The sequence below is a fragment of the Helianthus annuus genome, chromosome 9, assembly GCF_002127325.2.
Source record: "Helianthus annuus cultivar XRQ/B chromosome 9, HanXRQr2.0-SUNRISE, whole genome shotgun sequence".
In the NCBI taxonomy this organism is placed as follows: Eukaryota; Viridiplantae; Streptophyta; class Magnoliopsida; order Asterales; family Asteraceae; genus Helianthus; species Helianthus annuus.
In genome coordinates, this window is record NC_035441.2 from 20937973 (window position 1) to 20955839 (window position 17867).

Sequence of the window (17867 nt, forward strand, 5' to 3'; positions counted from 1 at the left end):
CCCGTCTTCGGGGTGTTACACGTCCTCCTCCTCCTCCCCTTCCTCCATTTATCACAACAGACTGTTGTGACAACATAAAATCTTAATCGCCATCCGAATTAAATCAAGATATATAATGTATTGACAAAAATATTAATCGTCATCCGAATTAAATCAAGATTGTTGTGACAAAATAAAATCTTAATCACGATACAGATAGATATGATCTTGCTGAACTTTTCTGATGATTGTTTAAAGTAGGAATAATGAATAGTGAAATAATGAAAAAGAAAACACCTATAATTATATCATCAAAACACCCATGTCATGTATATATTCTTCTTTTAGGTGAAAATTAACATATTTCAAAGTTTCAATTGGGGAAATAAATCAACAAACAATCAAACTGTAACTACATATTAGTAAGAAATAAACACAATGATACCTTAAGACCAATGACGGAGAGGAAATGTAATTAAGGCATCTATAGAGTCAGCGACAACACCAAGGTTGGTGAAGTCCATCTCCAATCCTACTCCTTCTTCCATTAGCTTCTCGATCAATCAGTATTCAGTATTCTGAAATAAAGAACAAAGAGAATGTTTTTAAAATGAAATAATCAGTGAAATCCTAAAACCTATAACTGATTTCGTACCTGGTAATGAATCGATGATAAAAGATAGTGTTTCTCCCATGTGGGCCAGGATTGGCTCATACATACAAAGAACACGGAAGGATATTATATATAGGAACCAAACATTCCAACAATAATATCTAGATTAGAAACAATAAGTTCCTTTGTTGTCATTTGTTTTGTACCTATGGGGCCATTGTATTACAATAGACACTAAAGCAAAAAATTATAAAAACAACATGATTTAAGCAAAACGACAACAAACCCTATTCAAATTGAAGCGAAACAATCATGAATCTAGAATTTCAATAATTCACGAAAGAAAACGAACATGTGGATTAACCTAACTTGTACAGAGTTTGCAATTAGGGTTTCCTTTCTCATCATATTAGCTTTGTACTCAATCTCTGAGCGTGTTTGGATGATCAATCAAATAACTTTGATTAAATCGAAAAACAACAAATATTATCTAACATTGAAAGACAGAGAATATACCTTGATGGTTCTAGCACATGAAGGTTGAAGGTTAAATCGCTGGATCATAGATGATTCAATACATAGAACATCATCTGGATCATAGATGATTCAAGAAGAAGAAAAACGATTTTGATAGCTAGGGTTTTAGAAAAGAAACGACTGTTGTGATTCATTATATAAGACCCGACAAAATCGTTTCGGGTCATAACATGTAATGGTGCACCGTGTGTCGCTCATATACAAATAAGATGAATATATTAGGTTTTGAATATGTAGAAGATGAAGATCAGAAGAGTTACCATTTGATATAGAGAATGACTGATGGATGAACACAATCGAAGATTAGGGTTCTAAATGTATATTTGAAAGGTAGGGTGAAATTAAGGAAAGCGAAAGGAGTTATGGAAACTCAATGTCAGGTCATAAGAATATAGATGGGTATGCATTAACAAATAACTTTGACCAATATTTTTTCGCCCAAAACTTAGCGAGGTTGCACCACAAGATTCCATGTGTCCCACAACTTACATATTTATTATATATAATATATAATATATAATATATAACAGACAGATAATAGATTGATATCCAAATCAAGAATTACAGGCTTCAATAGAACATAAAATACATAGAAAAGTATCTAACACAATCATCAATACATTGCATATATATTGCTTTGCCTTGTTGATATTCCAAATCAAGCTTTATCATTTTGGGGATTACACAACCTTGCTTGATTCTGTTACATATAAGAAGAAAATATCGGTTACTTTCTCAAATTGTATGAAATTTAACTGAACTGAAAATAATGAAAACAGATGTAAAGCGCATAACCCATTTTAAGCAGAGAACTGCGACAATATAGTCACTTAAACGTAGTACACTGAAGATAATTACATGTAGTGAGATAGAGACTAGAAGCACTAAAATTAGTATTACGTATCACATTTAAAGCACGAGATTTAACGTGAATGCAACCCTCGCAGTTTTTTTTACATAATTGTTCCGTGTTGAATGACCTTCTCCCTCTATGTGTGTGTATGCATATACACAGATCGATCTTCAATACATAACCAATAGAGTAAACTGTCATTTTAATCCCTGTGGTTTGGGCTATTTTGCCAGTTTAGTCCAAAGGTTTCATTTTTAACATCTGGATCCAAAAAGGTTTCATCGTTGCCATTTTGGTCCAACTGACTTAACTCCATCCATATCTGTTAAAGCTGCCAAGGGCATTGTTGTCATTTTATTTTGGTCCAACTGACTTAACTCCATCCATATTTGACAAAAATGTCCTTGGCAGCTTTAACAGATATGGATGATGTTAAGTCAGTTGGACCAAAATGGCAACGATGAAACCTTTTTGGATCCAGATGTTAAAAATGAAACATTTGGACTAAACTGACAAAATGGCCCAAACCACAAGGACTAAAATGGCAATTAACTCTAACCAATATAAATAAGGAAGTTTGAATTTGTATAAACACTTATACACATTGTTATTGTGACATATTTGACCCTCCCATTGCATATTATGTTTATGCACATAACAGAAGTGATTATGTGGTTTTTAAGCATAAGTTAGCATACCTCATCAAGGTTGAGATGGTGCTTGTTGTTCTCTAAATTCGTCCCAACCTTTTGAATATGAGGAAAATGCTCTAGCCACAACCCTAGTTTTTGAAGATGAGGGAAATGTGCCCACTATAAACGTACATAACATAATTAATACAGTCACACATTCAATTCCTTTAGTACTTTACAGTCACAAAAGCAAGTACATAACAAACTAAATGATTTTGTGAATGTAATTTAATTAATTTGGTTGGGTTAACAGATCTCTGTTTAGATTTAAACTTTTGAAAAGAGCACATACCCAAAATGTGTGTATATAGGGCAAGGTTCAAAACGCTTAATTAACATAAGAGCAAAAAGAATAAATTTAAATGTTCATAATGTGTGTGGAGCGCTTATCTAAAATGTAAGAACTTAAAGAAAAAATCTAAATGTATATACTTTTTTTTCAGATATTCATATTTTTAAATATCTTATTTTTAAACACAAATATGTATATATGTTTAGGTACACATTATTAAACTAATTTCTTCATATGTTTTAAAATTTTTAATCCTTTACCTATACATGTTTAGTTTATGTATGGTTAATATAACATTATAAACTACACACAATTTACATATGTGTAAGTTATATATGTAAACAAAATTTGTGTTTATTTTATTGAATTTCAGAAGGCGAACAAGCATTACATTTCAGTCATTTTCTTTTACTTCAAGTTTAGATTGTAAAAAAATATTCGCAGTTCTCACAATATTTGGTACATATTCCCATTCCCATTTTAATATGTAGTAGACGCCAAAATTTAAACCCAGTCCTTAATTTCTTTATTAGGCTATAGGGTGTGGGGTTATGGTTGGAACATGATTTGCCACCTAGGAACATGAATGGAAGGCTACACCATCCCCTTGATTGATCCACCATGGTTTGTATGGATTAAACCATGGTAACCATGGTCCTCCTTTCCATTTTTCAACAAATCATTTCCTTTTTCTTTAGACAAAGATAAATTAAAAAAAAAATAAGGGGCTAGTGGTTTGGGTCATGACCACACCCTTAGGGTAGTGGTTTTGGATGGTGGATTAGAGGTGAGTTACATGACATTAACATGGAGGATCATGGTGGTCATGAGGGTCATGACCACAATCGTAGTAAAATCAAAAGGGCTAAACTGTTATAAAGTTGTTTTCAATGTAGCTTAACTTCTTGCCTTTGATATAATAAATATGTAGGCTTGCTTACACTTTTAGCAGCTGTGCGAAAAGCTTCCTTATGGCTGATATTTGGATTGTTGTCTTTGATCCTTTGAATCTCCTCTCTACATGTATAATCATGTTTCATCATCATCATCATCATCATCATCATAGTTAGGCAAACTATATAAGCAATATGAATGTCTTTCATTTGTAAAACACATTTATCTAATTATAGCTTATTCCAAAATAATCATTGATATAGAAATGTCATATTTTTTTTGATATGTTTGCGTTATACTAATCTATAGATAATTAGACATAATGTATTTTTCTTTAACAATTTGGAAAAAAAAAAAAGTATAATCATCTCGTAACATAGAGTGAAAACATCCATATTGATACTCAAATATTCATAATACGCAACCCATACAGTTGCGTAAGAAGTTAGAAAAATAACACTAAGGGGCATGATCGAGCCTTGATCATTACTTGATAAACCGATTGTACAACGTTGGAATGCGTTGACTCTTGTCCCGGGCTGGAAACAAATGAAAATATAGTTCGATAAATTATAAAAAAAAGTCTAATATTTATAGTGTATGTCGTGTGAAAATGAAAGGAAGAAATAACTAACGAGTACTTTTCTTGATATCTAGTGGTTGTGGCCTCAAGTTTGGCACAATGTGCTTGGCTTCCTGAAATTAACAAAATAAAACTTAAAACTCTTTTAAGTGACCAATGTTGGGTAAATGAACTATTAATTAGTATCAGGTGAATGCTACGGAAACTATGTGAAAGTACGTTGTGGTTTATTGAAGATTGTTTACGCGAAAATAATCATAAAACGAAAAGAGAAAGATTAAATATGGTATAACAGACTTTCAAGAAACCTCCGTGAAACTAATCAAAATTCTAATGTATATATGTTTCCTTTATGCCAAGTTCACATATGATCGTAGTTCACATGTTAACACTAGTTCCTATTAAAAAAAATCAACAATACTTAAAAAAAATCACACTTAGGGTTTACATACGCTGCGTATTGACCAATACGCAGCGTATAGGGTTACCTCAATACGCTGCGTATTGACCTATACGCAGCGTATGTAAGGGGTAGGTACACAACCAGACAGTCAAACCTAGTACCATGTCAAATCAGTCTTACATATGCTGCATAGAGACCTATACGTTGCGTATACTGCTAACCCTATACGTTGCGTAGAGGTCTCTACGCAGCGTATGTCAGACTGATTTGACAATGATACGATGTTGTCCAGGCACGTGAATAAAGCAATACGGGGAGTAGAGATCAATATGCTGCCTGTTTGAGTAAATTTAAAAGTCTATTTAGCTCTGCTTTCTTTTCATCATTCGAACAAGCTACAATATATATTTTTTTTATTATTTACTCGAAGTCGAACCGTAAGGCGCGTAGGTCTCTAACGAGCGTCGAAACTGAGATCGTCGTTAAAGTATAGGTCAATACGCAGCGTATAAGATAACTACTACATATAAGGATTAAGTTTCATATTCTAACAGCTCCGAGACGGAGGATAAACTGGTTAAGGCGTTGCGGTTCTAAACGATAGGTCACGAGTTCGATCCATGCAAGGGCCGGTTTTTTAAAGAAGACCCCCTTTTATACAAATTTTAGATATATTTACACTTTGGTCCCTGAAGTTTCAATTTTTACACAAATGGTCCCTGAAGTTTCGTAAATTGACAAAAGCGGTCCCTGAAGTTTCATAAATTTACAAAAATGGTCCCTGATGTTTCCAGGATTTACAAAAATGGTCCCTGAAGTTTCAAAAATTGACACAAACGGTCCCTGAACTGTTCAGTTAAGTATGCTAACGGAGTTAGTGTTTAAAGAAGAAATCTTTATATGAAAGTTAACCTGGCTAAAACATTCAGTTAAAATAGTTTCAATAATGACCATATTAGTCCCTGAAGTATGAGTTTCATAAAAATAAAATGAACAAATATTAACGTAACTTTTTTTTTAGCGTTTCATGTCTCTAACTAATTTGAAGAAGTATGGTTACGTAATTGTTACCCGCTACGCAGCGTATATAAAACAGCTGCAAATTTGGGGTCATTTTGGTAAGTTTGAAGTTACAAATTTTTGCCAGGTTTGTATACGCTGCGTATATACGCAGCGTATACAAACCTGGCAAAAATTTGACACTTCAAACCTACCAAAATGACCCCAAATTTGCATCAGTTTTATATACGCTGCGTATTGACCAATACGCAGCGTATAGGAACCTTATTTTCTGTGCAATGATTGGTAATCAGGCACTGAGATCTATGGTCTATCTACGTTCCGTATTGGTCAATACGCAGCGTATAAGGTTAACCCTATACGCTGCGTATTAACCAATACGCAGCGTAGATAAACCCTAATTTTGCTAGGGTTTGGTGTGCCAATAAGCACTTTAGTGTGCCAATAGGCACACTTATATTCTATCTACACACCCATTTCACTATCTACACACCAAAAAAATGTGTTTTTTGTCCTTACATGCACACCCTGCAGTGTCGAACTGTGGCTAAAACGCGGCATTTTGGTCCAGTTAACCAGACAAAGACTGATGGGTGTCTGACGGGTCTGTTGACCGGACCAAAACGCCAAGCTTTGGCCGCGTTTTGGTCCTGTCAACCAGACAAAAGACTGACACCCGGTCTGGTTGACAGGACCAAATCGCGCCCAAAGCTCGGCGTTTTGGTCCGGACAACAGACCCGTCAGACACCCGTCAGTCTTTGTCTGGTTAACCGAACCAAAACGCCGCATTTTGGTCACAGTTCGACACTGCAGAGTGTGCATGTAAGGACAAAAAACACATTTTAATGGTGACTACTTGGTGTATAGATAGTTTGGTCCTTATTTAATGTATTGTAGTTAGAAAAATCACATAGTAACTTTTAAGGATAAGGTTTTCTTTGGTGGATGTATTGAAGGTCAATAAATTAAGTTTCTACTACTATTACTTGCCTATTTATTTATTTATATATCTACATTTGCAAGATTGGTTAAGAGGACTATCACACCATTGGTTCATATGTCATGTTTTAATCGGTACACTTTTTAATTTTTTAAAGTTTTTTTCTTGATTTTCTTGGCTGCACAATGTTCTTTTAGCTTTTTATCTTTTTTACACATACAAAAAACAAATAGCAGCGAGTCAGACATAGAAAATATATAACAGTTGATATTAAAAATTGTAGTTTAAAGTAACATATATAAGAACTTATTATTATACTTCACAGCAAAAGTAATACTAAAGGTATAAATAATATTAGAGGTATAAATAATATATTACTTTTAAATTTATTTTTAATATATGTTATTAGATAGTGCGCATCTATTTTTTTTGGTATAAGTGTGGACAGGAAGTTTTTGGTAGCATATTTCAGATAAGTTTGCTAAAACTAATTTTTAAAGCTTTTTACATTTTTTTTTTTGTAATTTTTATCTTATTCTAGCCTTGGAAATTTTCTATCGATTTATGACAAATGCTTGATTGAAGTTGCATGATATTCAAACACGGTTTTCATATTTGAAGATCAAGATTCGATAGTGACGTATAAGGGGGAAACTGTTAATGCATATTCTGTGTGCCCGTCACTGTGTGAATATGCTAGATAGATCGTGTGTTGAATATTGTATAGTTGTGACTTGTGAATGAGAGATTCGGACACATGACACTTTGGAGAGGACAAGTTGATTCGCACGGATGAGACTCATCCGCAAGGATGAGTCATCCGCCCCAAATGCCAATGTCTATAAACAGGGAGTCATGCGTTCATAGTTGTTAAGTTTGTGATAAGTTTGGGGAAAGGTTGGAGAGATCTCAGATTTCTCTCCAGCTTGTAAAATGATGCATACTCTCTTTCGGTATGAAATTGAATCTTCTACTTCTTCTTCTTAATAAACATCTACCGAATTAGTCTTTATCCCATCCAAACTTCCGTCTAAAACCGTCGTTCCGGATCCTAAAGTAACGTACCCATACTTGTGCTTGTATCGAAAATACCGATACCGAATTTGAAAAAAATGGATACCAAATAATGTACCGAATATATTGGTACGATGCGAGTATTTAAGTACGGTACCCGCTTTGCTACCATTTTGTTTTTATTTTTTTAAGCACTCGTACAAGTACTAAATAGGTAAAATCGACACGCGTACCAATACAATACGAGTATCAAATAGGTAAAATTGGTAAAAGTACTAATAAGATACAAGTACCAAATAGGTAAAATCGATACGAGTACCATAAATACTATAATACCAAATAATACATAATATAATTTTTTTAAAGTTATATATAAAATTCGGTACCAGTACTCATTTTTACCGGTACACGTACCAATACCGGAAGTACAAAATACCAACATCAATAAAACTGGGTACCGATACATGTACCAAATACCTATAATCGGTACGAATACATGTACGGGTATAGTATGGGTACGAGTATGAGTACTTGGAAAAAAAAAAGCTCATCCCTAGAAGGGAGTATGTAAACTCCTATTTTAATCAATTCTTCAACAAACATGGATTGGCCTTTCGCTTTTCATGTCCTCACACCTTCTCAAAACGGCAAAGCCGAAAGAAAAAGTCATACCATCAATAATATGATACGAACTCTCCTCACACATGCCTCACTTCCTAATACCTTTTGGCACCATGCTTTAGAAGCCATTACCTACTTACTAAACATTTTGCCAAGTAAACACTCAAACACAAAGCACCAACCAAACTACTATACCAACGCACATTGTCTCAGGACCATTTGTTTGTTTTCGGTTGCTTATATTATGCCTTAATCCCTTCTACTTGAATTCACAAGCTTGACCATCGGTCATATCCTCGCGTTTTCCTCGGGTATCCACAAACATATCGAGGATAAAAATGCTTCAATCCAAACACCAAAAAAGTTATCATTTGTCGTCACATAGTTTTCGAAGAAACAACCTTCCCATTTGCCAACACCTACCACCACACGAATGGCACAACGTCCAAGCCCAACCCACCCCTCTTGCACCCATACCTCAAACCTCATCTCCCGCCCACTCAACGACCTACTCCACAACCCATATACTCGACTTACATCTAATTCCAACTCTACCACACCAACATCCCCTTTTAACCCCGCCTCAGCCCACACCGCACCGCACCACACCCGGCCCATATCGCACCCTCCTCAACACTCTTTGAATCCCCCACAATGAGCAAATTGCCCAATCTAACCTGACACCCGTCCTTACATCTCACCACCCTACTACCCCATCAACAGTAACCCCACTTTCGTCTCACCCTTCTTGTGTCCCTACTTCCCACGCTTCTCCAGTCCGTACCATACGTACACGCGCTATGGATGACATCGTGAAACCCAAACGTCACCTAAATATCCACACTTCTACCCTTATTCCGATAACTAAAAACCCAACCGATGCCTTGTCCATTGATGTAGGGTAAAATACACATATTTGTCCCGTATAGATTGTATATTTTTTGTATAGTTTTTATTTAGTTTTAGTATTATATTACATTATATTGTGTTTTGGCAGGTCCTGGTGCAAATGAAGCAAAAACGAGTAATATGGAAATGACCAGCGAGTTGAGTAGAATAGATCGCCAATGACCGAAGTAAAATCGCCACTATTTTCTGTGAGAGAGCCGAGCCTGCTATCTCTATGTTAGCCGACATATATTATTATTAGTAAAAGGGGCCGCCAAACAAAGACTTTAAGCCCAACAGTGACGTAAATTTTATGGATATGGGCCTTTGAAGCACTTATATTAATTGTTTTGACAATTAATTATACCTAATCAACCTTGGATTGGATCAGACAGATGTAAACATTACTGGATGTGCGTAAAGGCTGATGTGCATGAAAGTGGGCCGCCATATTTGTTCTTTCCATCATATATCACGTGAAAGCCTTGGATGAAAAGAAATCTTTGGTGGGCGGCAAATAAAAATAATACACAATCAGACGAAAAAGAGGGCCTATCACATCAGACGAAAACAAAGGTGGCTGCCGCCACTTATTATTAGGGTGATCGGGGCACTCGCGGGGAGGGGCACTCGCGGGGAGGGGCTTCGGTGACCTCATTCCCCGATCGGGAACACCGCCGACATCACTGCGGAGACCCGATTTGGGGAGGAGTTTCGGCACTTGTTCACCGCGTTGAATTGGCACGAATATTGAGGAACGACTATTTTTTAAACGGTCAAATTTAAAAAAAAAAATTCAATTTTTAAACAAATATAAATAACCACACCCACCACTAATTTTTTATACTCTTAAACCACACCCACTTCACTAATTTTTTACAACACCCACCATTCTCAAACTTTTACCACACCCACCACTCTCAAACTTTTATACTCTCAAACCGAGCAATGGAGAACCAACCCCGCGAAGCCAAGAAAAAAAGTAAGGGACGGGGCTCGCAACCGTCTCGTGGTGGTTCGAGCGGTGCAAGTGCACAATCACAACCCCCTTTCGGATATACTTCACAACCCCCGTTTTTTTTTCCAACAACCTTCACACCCCTCCTTTTACAACACCCAACCACCCAACCTTCAACCCAATTTCGGCTATTTTCAAAATTTGTTATCAATGGATCCTCCTCAATCCCCCGCCTTTGACCCATATGGTTTTCGTTCCCCACAAGTTCCATCTACACGAGGAATGTTGAACATTCTCTACCTATTTACGACGACGAGGAGGAGGAGGTAGTTCCCGAAACTCAAAATTTGGGCGACGATGAAGATGACACCGGCGACGATGAATATAATGTGGATGAAGACGCCGGCAACGAAGAAGATGACGCTCGGGATAAAAAGGGAAAAATGGAGAGCCAAAAATGGACAAAGGTCCAAGAAGAGGAAGCGGGTGTAACGATCTCAACGTGATGAAAGTCGCATTAAAGGAATTTAAAGAGAGATATCCTAACGGTTTTCAACATGTCGAGGCATGGGAGGTCGTTTGAAAACACGAAAAATGGGCCCAAGTCCCATTGTTGGGTGAGGAAGGGGAAGGTTCGGCACAATAAAGAAAGCCCGTTGACGTGGACCCTTCCATACCCGATATGCACGAAGACCCCTCGCCACAAAGAACACAACGGCGAGACAAGCGTCAAGCGACATCATCCGAGGGAAGCTCGGCCGAGTTGGCGGCACAATTCAAAGAGTACACCGCCATGAAAGAAGCGAAGCACGCGATTGAATTGGAGGCGATTGAATTGAGGAAGAAAAGAGAGTCGGAGGCTTGCGAACTCATATCGGAACAACGCGAGACGATGAGAAACTACAATTACGATCGAGATATGAAAACATTCCTCAAGCCGCACGACGATGCTCCGCCAAAGATGTTGCCGTTCATCCTCGCCCGAAAGCGCGACATCGCTAACAAGTACGGGTGGCCGTGCGATTTCTAAAATTTTTATTTTCTAGTTTTAATGTAATTTTTATTTTCTAGATTGAATGTAATTTTTATTTTCTAGTTTGAATGTAATTTTAATTTTCTAGTTTGAATTTAATTTTTATTTTTATTTTCTACTTTGAAATGTCTTTTGTTAAATTTTATTTAATTTTTATTAATATTTTTTTATAAACATGCATAATTACAACAAATAAAAAAAAAATAAAAAATAAAAAACCAAGTCACCTAAGAGAGGAGTGCCGCCATCAAATTAGGGTGTGAGAGGAGTTTAAGAGGGGAGTTGACGTGGCATAACGTAATTGGGTGTGCGTAAGAGAGGGGACTCCCCTAAGAGGGGAGTGCCCCTCTCACCCTTAAATTGAAGGAAGGGATAGCAAAGAATATATATTGTTTTCCTAGGTTGGGCCAAAGCCCATTTATTTGGGGGACAAGAACATCATAAGCACGGCTGAACATCTACGAATTTGAGTTTCTTGGGCGATAATCAGAGGCTGTGAAGGATCTTGGGAGTGCTTGGAAGCCGAGAATCATTCGTGTAACATCTTGGAGCGTTCGGGAGTGAAGATTACGGGTTTAATCATCCTTTTTCTTTCGTTTTCGTTCGTTTTACTTGTAACTCAATGAATTCAGATTATACTTTGATTTTGATTCTGTTCTTGATGACATTTTCCGGCTAAAAACCTTTAACTACCTAGGCATGACAATAGTTTAAATAAAGTTTGGATTTTTATTCGGTTTTTGGCGTGGTTTATGTTTTTTCTTGTATTGTAAAGGCTATGTAATTTTAACTTGGTGTATATGCATGCTTGATATTGTTTTACTACTGTTTATTGCTTCGTATAATCCTTGGTGACGGTCTATATCACATAATAGGGTTGTGCTAGGGTTCTTGATTTAGGTGAGTGTCTATATCACATAATAAATCTTTAACTCTTTAAGCTGAAATTACGTAACTAACCTTAGAAGTAATATTCGGTAATTTAATAAAATCAAGTGTTCTGCTAATACTTGTCGCTGTGAGGCTCGAGGTTATTAATAGGTCTCGTTTTGGTTTATAGCTAGGTCTAAGAAATCGGTCTTGTCCTTAAACATTCTCTTGTCTGTTAAACCAAGATTAAAATCCATAGTCGCCTTAGACTTTCGCGTTGTGAGGTAGATCGTCTTATTTAGGCACTTTCAAGAAGTTAGAGGACTGTAAGGAAATCTAAAAACCGGTAATCGTAACAGCCTAGGTAGTGCCACAAGAATCATCTTGAAGGATCGAGGGGCTTAGTTGGTGTCTTAATAGGTTTAGCATTTAAAGATCCCAGTTCTATACCACAAAACTACCGAATAGAAATCCATTCCGAGTTAAACTTGCGTCTAGCCTAGGTAGTCTTCATCGCCACTGGTTCTAGTCTTCGTCCAAATTCGTGTCTAGTTATTTAGCATTATTTTAATATTTTATTTAGGATTTTTAGAAACCCCCCCCCTCAAATCAATAAACAATTAGTTAAGTCGTGTCAGTCTTAGTCTAGATAGAGTCTTAGCGTAATCATTAGAGTCTCGTGGGTTCGATACTCAAACTTACTTTAGCTATACTACATTGATCGGTACACTTGCCGGTTGTGTGGTTTTAGTTTTAGATCGAGTCTAAGTTTATAAATTTAAAGCTTAGAGTGTCTAGATTAGGGTTAATTTTAGTTGTTTTTATTAAACCACTTTTAGCACATCATCCATACCGGAATAACATGATGCCATGACCAATGAGTTTCATGCTCTTATTAAAAATGAGACGTGGGAATAAGTCCCCCGTGAGCTACATATAAATATCGTCTGAAGCATGTGGTTATTTAAGCACATGTTCAAAATGTATGGTAGCTTGGAAAGATACAAAGCACAGTTAGTGTGCGATGGACGGTCACAATAGTGATTGTGGGAACGCTTTCAGTACCGTAGTTAAACCCACCACGATTCGTACCGTATTATCCATTGCTATGTCATAATCATGGAAAGTACACCAACTTGATGCCACAAATGCATTTCTACATGCCTCTTTGTTTACTCTTCATCACGTTAAAAATGTGAACTTTCTACTCTTGTATGTTGATGATATCTTGTTAATCACTTCTTCGGATAGTCTTCGACATCGTCTCATGGCCCTTCTGCAAGTGAATTCGCCATGACAGACCTTGGCCCTCTTAGCTTCTTTCTTAGGATTCCTGTCTCACGCGCAAAGATACTATTGAATGGGCCAGGATGAAACCATGCAATCACGTCTCTACACCATTTGACACACAAACCAAAATAAGAACTTCCTCAGGTGAAGAATTTCTCGACCCGACTATCTATCGGAGTCTCGCAGTGGCCTTACAATATTTATCTTTCACCGGTCCTAACATAAGCTATGCAGTTCATCAAATATGCATACGCCAAATGCAAATCATTGGAATGCGCTTAAGCACATTATTCGGTACAATAAAGATACGACCTCCTATGGTCTTACTCTTGGGTGCCCCACCACACAGGGCTCACTTGCCTATACGGATGCCGATTGGGATGGTTGCTCGAACACAGATCGTTTCATATGTGGTTATTTTGTCTATTTTAGTGAAAATCTAATTTCTTGGTCGCTAAAACAACAAGCCATGGTCTCCCGCTCAAGTGGCGAGACCGAATATTTGGGGTGTGGCCAACGTAGTTGCAAAGATTTGTTGGTTACACAACTTATTATTAAAACTCAGTTATCCGCTTACACGCGCCACTCTAGTATATTGCTAGAACGTAAGCGCCATTTATTTATCTGGCAATCCGGTTCAGCATCAACGAACAAAACATATTGAGCTCGACATACACTTTGTACGTGAGTAGGTCCAATGGGGTAACGTTCGCGTTCTTCATGTCCCATCACGATACGAGATTTCCGATATCTTCACTAAAAGTCTTCCACGAGTTCTATTTGACGATTTCTGATCCTGTTTAAGCATCTGCTCACCTCCTGCTTCGACTGCGAGCCAAGGTACAATAGTGTACATATATTTAGATTATATTTGAATCCCTTGTATTACTCATATTAGTTGTAAACTATCCTAATATTGGATAAGGGTATTTGGTATATATATTGAGGAATGAATGAGCAAGGATCCAAGTATCCATTTACAATATTCCAGCCTTCAATGACTAACCTAACATGGATACCCGTATTGGGATTTTAGAATAGGTATCGGTATATATTTTCATAGTTGTCGATTGATGTAAAATATGATTTTATTTTTTGGGTTATATCACGTCTTGTCTAAATAAAACCATTGTAAATATTACTATTCATAGATTTTTAAGTTTTGGGTTAACAGTGTCTTGACTTTTTTCATTTTAAAAAAAATCAATTACACATTTTATATTATAAATAATATACGTCTTAACCCACATGATTTATTTTTCTCTTTTAATTTTCATTAGTTAAAAAATAGATACGTGGTTGCAATTATTCTTTCTTAACATTTGCATTATGATATAATTTTATTGTATTCGAAATAGTGGTACGGTGTCGAACCGAGCCGGTACCGACCAAACATTGATACGGGTATCGATATCGGTTTTTATCGTTTTTTGTTGATGTAAGCACGAATTTATTTTTTGAGTTAAATCATATAACTTTTGTGTAATAAATAATAATTGTAAATAAACATTTTTTTTAGTTGTGGAAATCTTGTCTTATAAATTTATCATCTTCACTGCTGCAAAGGTTTCACCCTAGTTGTATTAAACTGATACATAATGCAAGATTGGCTCCCAACTTTTGTGTCACACTCTAAATAACCTATGTGTTTAATTTGTCTGTCTCTTACACTCTTTCTATATATTTACATGTTCATTGTAATTATAAAACACTAGATTTTTATCAAAAGAAAAATCTAATCGCTTAAAATTTTCATCAATATCATATTTATAACACACTAGATTATTATCAAAAGAAAATTCTAAATCGCTTAAATTTTTCATCAATATCATATTTTTAACATACATATGTATGGGTTACTTACGTAAAAACCATCAAACTAATTTATTGATATATATTTTGATTCTGTACATTTTATGATTTTATCTAATATATTATATCACCTACACATATATGCCTTATATTCATAAACACGAACCATCAAACTAATTTGTTCATATACCTTATTTTAGTAGGAAACAGGGAGACGCAATAACCAGTACATTTGTGTCATATCATTTTATTTTCCACCTTTTCAACAATGAAAAATGAATGGTTATTTTTGTTTTTCGTTCTCAAACTATTTTTTGTTCCGCCTAGCTAAATCATTCATAGAGATGAGTGAGATCGAAACACTAACCAACACACATATATACACACATACATACACATACATATGTTTAACACATACACTAACAATATATATCAACTAAATTGTTTATGCATAAGTTGGCATATATACCTCATCAAGGTTAGCTTTGTTGTTCTCCAACCTTAATCCAATCTGCGTCCACTGTATAAATAGCATAATTAGTAATGACACATATTTATAATTCCTTTAGTAATTTACATTCATTCACAAAACAATCAAGCTTAGGTAAAATAATAAGTAAAATGGTGAAATATAAATATTAAGTTGTTCCATTTGTTTTTTATTTATCCACGAATGCAACAAGACCTTTTGTTTTGTAACTTTCAAAAAGAGCACATAAAAAAATGATTTTTTTTTCCATAAATCAAACAAAGCTAAACATCATATAAGTGCACTTCCATTAATTATGCACTTGACACGAAAAGTAAACCTAAATTAAAGCGATAAAAATGTTACACCGTTGTTGTTCCATGTTAAGCTAGCTTACATACATTTTTGGTAGATCTGATAAAAGCTTCCTTATGACTGATATTTGGATTGCTGGCTTTGATCCTATGAATCTCCTCTCTACAAGTATAATATTTAGGGGTATTTAAGATCAAATTATCCAGTTTTCGGATATTAAAAATTTTGGATAGTGAATATTATCCGTATTTGAACTTTCCGATCCGAAAATCGGATATCCGAAATTTCGAATACGGATTCGGATATTTAAACAATCCAAATTTATAAAATAAAAAAATCCGTTTTGTGCATAGAGTAAACCTAAACCTGTCATCGATTTTCCAAATTTCAAACACTGAAAAAAATTATAAATTTACATCTGAATCCGATTCTTTACTTTTCTTTACTATATTTAAACTAGAAATTGTGCTCATATTTAAGCTAAACATAGTTCTCATTATGATATATATTTACTATATTTTTTTAGTTTTCGGATATTGGATAATACAATTATCCAAACATTTTAGAAATCCATATCTGAATCAAAAGATTTTCGGATATTCGAATTTTTGGATTTCAAAATTTTTAGATTTTTCGGTTACGGCGAAAACCGAATCCAGATTTTTTGAACACAACTAATAATAATAGTACATCTATACTGAAATAAAGAAAATAACAATAGAGTCCTCCACAGGTTTAGCAGAGCGGACGAGTAGTATTCCAAACCACACAATTACAGGAGGTGGTCCGGTGGTGGGTGGTTTGCTTGAGTGGACGAGCATATGTGGCAATTGTGGGGACCACCCACTTACATACCTTTTATTAGTGTAAAAAAGTTGGGTATAATGTGAAAGTTTGAAATGGTTTATTGTTGTGAGAAAAAATGAGATTTGAAATACTAACTAGACAATCCAAATTTTGGACTAAATGCTGTTATTTCAACATTATATACTATGTTCTTGATAATTAATTAAATGTTTTCTTATGAAGTTTTAGGTTAAGTGTATGATCTTGTCTATTTAGAGTGAAAAACATCCATGTTAACTCCAAAATAAATATCATGCAATTCATATAGAGAGGTTGGATCTTGTATAAGAATGAATTTACGTACGAAGCATACGCGACAAATAAAGCGAGGAGGACAAGTGTCATTAGCAATAAGGGTAATTTAGTCATTTCTTACTTGAAACAACCCCTGATTTTCAAATGGCTATAACTTTTTCATATATTAATATTTAAAAAAAATTACACTATATTAACAAACATTTTCATTCTTTTTAATTCGAGCAGCCTATTGTTATGGTTTCCTTAAAAAAAATTACAGGATTTTGAATACCCATTAGTCGATTACGTGATTACGTGATTTTCTAGTTATGAGCCATTGATCTTGAAAACGTCAATGGCTATTCTTGTCGCCTACCCTTTGTACAATTTGTTTCTCTTGTACAAGATCTCCAATCTTCATATAGATGCGTAATTTGAACTGTTTTTATTGTATTTAATATGTTTTGTTTCTAGAGAGTCCACTTAGAAAATGTATAATTTTTTTGGTTTTACCACGTTAGAGCATATGAGAATTTTTTTTTTTTTTTGAAAGGAGAGTATATGAGAAATTCGCGTTTGATTTTTTTAAGTCCATTATCCTAGGTAGCGAACTCTTTGAAAACCAAAACACTTTTAAAAACCTTCTAAAACACTTATTATTTTGCTGAAACACTTAGAAAAAACTAACTAAATAACTATGAACTGCA

General features: G+C 35.2%; 2 long non-coding RNA genes across 2 annotated transcripts; both read right to left on the minus strand.

The window, feature by feature from the left end:
* Nucleotides 1–25: 25 nt before the first annotated feature.
* LOC118481989 lies at nt 26–1529 on the minus strand. Its single transcript, XR_004866600.1, has 3 exons — nt 635–1529; nt 425–557; nt 26–61 (listed from the first exon to the last, which is right to left on the minus strand). It is a non-coding gene; the product is annotated as an uncharacterized LOC118481989 (long non-coding RNA).
* A 170-nt stretch (nt 1530–1699) lies between these two features.
* LOC118481991 lies at nt 1700–4397 on the minus strand. Its single transcript, XR_004866601.1, has 4 exons — nt 4351–4397; nt 3908–3983; nt 2681–2794; nt 1700–1829 (listed from the first exon to the last, which is right to left on the minus strand). It is a non-coding gene; the product is annotated as an uncharacterized LOC118481991 (long non-coding RNA).
* Nucleotides 4398–17867: the final 13470 nt, after the last annotated feature.